This window comes from Fukomys damarensis, unplaced genomic scaffold, assembly GCF_012274545.1.
Source record: "Fukomys damarensis isolate Sample0158 unplaced genomic scaffold, DMR_v1.0_HiC HiC_scaffold_19, whole genome shotgun sequence".
NCBI classification, from domain to species: Eukaryota; Metazoa; Chordata; class Mammalia; order Rodentia; family Bathyergidae; genus Fukomys; species Fukomys damarensis.
Genome location: NW_022900931.1, coordinates 66,792,073 through 66,796,127, shown reverse-complemented (window position 1 = coordinate 66,796,127; position 4,055 = coordinate 66,792,073).

Here is a 4,055-nt window from a genome sequence, read left to right as displayed (position 1 = left end):
TCCCTCCCCTCCCCTCCTTTGACCCTCAACACCCAGGTGCCCGGTGCCCTTGTCACTAAGGGCCACTGTCTCTGCCAGTTGACCCCCAAGCGTGGACTGATGGCAACAACTGTCAGCCCTGAGGCTGCTCCGCGAGACCCCAGCACCCCAGCACCCAGCACCCAGGACACCGACCACGTAGAGCGGCCCTGCTTTCATAGCCCTGCTCATCCACCAGGTCCTTCGCGTAAAGCCCGGCGGATAAATAGCCAGGTCCTCCTCACCAGGGAAGAGCCCAAGCCGCCCCGGGACTCCAGGAGACAAAAAGCAGGGGCTTCACACACCAGTGAACAGTACAGCACTGCAAATGTCTCCTCAGAAAAGAAAACACCGACCACCCCGGGAGCCGGAGACGCCCTGTGCCCAAGCCCATCCTGTGAGTGGTCTTCTGTCCGGTTTGCTGCACCCAAGCTCCCTGTGCCAAGTTGTGACATGACGCCTTTGGGGCCTTTTCTGTTCCTTTTTGATCATCCTGGATTATTAAAAAACTGCCTCTGACAGAGATGGTACAGTGAGCACCTACGCTGGACCCTAAAGCTCAGCGCATCATCTGGGACATCCCCGAAAGCCGAGCTGAGGATGTTCTGGCCAAACCTGCATCCGGGGGCCTTGGCTGCTGTCCTGGACATGGCCCTTGTTAATGCTTCTCCTTTTATGACTTACATCTTACGTATTTCATCTCTTACTCTTACCCAACTCTTTCTTCTTGTTTGACAGCTGTGGAACTACTGTAACTGGAGACCATAATTCCCTATTGGAGGTTCATCAAGAGATCCTGGGGGGGGTTCTGGAGGGGGGGATCCTGGGGGGATCCTTGGAGGGGGTATTTCAAGGAAGATTAATGGCAACATGACTCATGCTTGTCATAAAGACATTTCATTTTTGGTACTGGGGATCGAACTCAGGACCTTGTGCTCGAGAGGCAGGCAGTGGCACCACTGAGCTAAACTCCCAGCCCTGTCATAAAGATTTTATGCCAGGCATAAGGATTTTTAATTTAAACATTTTAAAAAAATCCTTGGAAGCTGGGCATCGAGGTGCACGCCTGTGATCCCAGCATTCAGGAGGCTGAGGCAGGAGGATCGTTGTGAGTTAGAGACCAGCTTGGGCTACATAGTGAGTTCCAGGTCAGTCTCAACTACATAGTGAGACCCTGTCACAAAAAACAAAACAGCACAAAACAAAAATCCTGGAGGAAGGGCCCAGCTCCTTTGAACTCCTAGATCAGTCAGGGAGAGGGTTCTCCAGTCTCTGCCTGTTCAGCCAGAATTAGAAGACGGAACTCTTTTAATTCCTCTGATTTTGGGGACCAGGGCTCTCAAGGGGAGCAGTACAACTAGGAACAAAGGAGCTGAGAGAAGCACTCACTTCCCTCCATCCAACCCTAAACGGGTGCACCCATGGTTATTCCTGCTTGTTATCCTGAGAGGTAGGAAATTAAGTAAGTTCAGGGGAGGCTAAGGAGAGGCACCTGGCCTTTCAGTTCTGAGCCGTCACCGCCTCTTGCTCCTGTTGCCCGGCTACCTCTGACCTGTCTAGTGCTTTTGTCACCCTGACTATCCCCCTCCGTTACGCCTTTGTGGGTGTGGACTGGCCCCAAGCACAGCTTCCCCTGACCTTCACTAAACAGCTATTTCTGAACATGTTGGCGCCCACCTGCAATCCCAGGAGTGGGGAGGCTGAGGCAGGAGCATCACCATCTCCCTGACAGACTAGTGAGCCGAGCCGCCCGCCCGGGTCCCTCCCTGGCTGGAACGCCACGTGGTGGGGCTGATTTCTGCTGAACCCCTGGTTGCCGCCCCCTGCCTGCGGCCCGTTCCTCTGGAACCTGCTTTCCTGCTGCTCAGGTGACTGGGGCCCGAGGGGCCTGCATCTGCAGCGCTCCGGGAGGCCGAGGCTGGCAAGTTTGGAACCGTCCTGGCAATTTAGTTCTGCACTTGGCCTCAGAACCAAGAGGAGGCCGAGCACAGCTCTGGCCAGGGGCTTTGGTCCCCAGCGCCCCCCAGATCCCCCCAGAGCCCAGCCGGATGGGGCAGCTCGGCAGATGCAGGCCTGCGCCGCCTCCCCCACCTGCTGCAGGGCCCCGGGGCCCCGGCTTTGTCTGATCCCCGCCCCCCAGACCCCAGACGACACAACCAGGCGAATGAGGGAAAAAGCACCGGCATTTTATTAGGGTTCAGAGAACAGGCTGGCTGGAACCCGGGACGGAACCGAAGCGGGGTCACGGCAGGCGCGGCCAGCTGAGACTTGGGTGGCGCGGGGCTGCTGTGGCGAGCGGCCAAGGTCAGGACAGCGCCCCTCCGCCCTGCCCCTCCCGCCGTCACGGCTCTCCGGGCTCGGAAAGGGGGTAGACTGCGATTTCCTCAGCCAGTCCGGCCCGCAGATGCGGCCAGCGGCCTCCTCCGAGATCGCCTGTGCTGGCGACTGTCCCCAGAGGGTGGCACTCGAGAGAGACGCACTTCCCCGCCGGACACCCGGAAAGTGCTCCTCACCCGAGGGCCACCCCAGGGCGGGCGCGGCTCCTCCGGGACCTGGGACCTGGAGCCGGGACGGGGTTCTGACAGTGCAGCCCAGCCAGAGGCAGGGAAAAAGGCCTGCTGTTGCTGCTGTTGTTTTTAAACTGAACAGAGTACTCCTTAGCCATAAAGGCTAAGTTTGTGACATTTCTAGCTAAATACACCTTGAGACCACACTCAAGCGAAATAAATCAGACCATGTGCACCCACCATTGTTTTTCTGGCGTGAGAAACCAAGAGTGGAAACAAGGACTAAAATATGTGACAGATATTGGGAAATGGGAAGAAAATGTTCAAATGAGAAGGGAACAAGGGAGGGGAAAGAAAAAATAGAAGGCAAAATGGAAATAGAACTTCTGTAAATGAAGGGACGGGTCAGAGGGAGGGGGATGGGGAAAACATCACGTACAGGAACAGATTCCCTCTGCTGCATGTTAGTTACAATGGACCCTCGAGTTACGACTGGCCGCTTGTGCTTCCAGACGGTCTCAGGCAGAAGAGCCCTTAAAGAGTTCTGGAAGGAACCTCACCACAGTGTTTCCCGGGCCAGGGTCTCAGGACGCTGAGATCTGTGCACAGGACTTTGCAGGCTGTGGAGAGGAGCGTGCGTCTCCACGGAACAACTTGACTCACAACCAACCCTAACTGAGTCAGTAAGTTAAGGGCTCATGGGGCTAAGATGTACCAATAAGTGTTCTCCTTCAGAGAAAACGTGCACCGGGCCCGGGATTTAGCTCACTGGCGCCACCGCCTGCCTCCCAAGAGTTCGATCCCCGGTACAAAAAAAAAAAAAAGCCGAAGAGCCCGAATGCAGTGATGTCCACTCCACGTACTCCCCATCAGGGTGGACCGGGACGGAGAAGTGTGCTAGGGAGCCTCGGGGGAGTCCGCTACTGTGTCTTCATGGCCTTAGCAGGGCAGGGATTTGAAAAGAATCTGGCCAGAAGTCGGGAAAGGTGGTGCAACCCGCCTGTGATCCCAGCACTTGGGGGGCCGAGGCAGAAGGATCGCTTGGCGTTCTAGGCTAACCTAGGAGCCATAGCATGACCCTGTTAAAAAACTAAAAAGAAAAATCTGCCTACCCAAGCAGAGTAGCTATGCAGTCCTCTGGGCAGCCTCCTCGGCCGCCTGCACTGGAGCCCAAGGAAGCCTCACCTCTGCCCCAGCTTTAGGGGACCCCCATCAATGTCCAGGGGAAAGGGCTGCCCCTCCAGTCCCGCAGCCGCGCGGACCTCGGAGTCCTCTGAGAGTAACAGCGCCCCCGCCTGGTCGGTGCATTCTCCGCGGAATCCTTAAAACGTGAAACTCAGCTGACCCAGATAACAAAAGTGCTTTTGCTCCCGACAGCAGGAAGGGCGGGCCCAGGGGGCGGGGCAGGCTGCGGAGACCCTTCGTGGTCTGGACTGGCAGCCCCTGGGTTACTGCAAAGTTAAAAGACAAAACCAAGGCACTGGGCAGCTGGGCTTGGTGTCATTTCACCACTTGGGAGGCTGAGGCGGG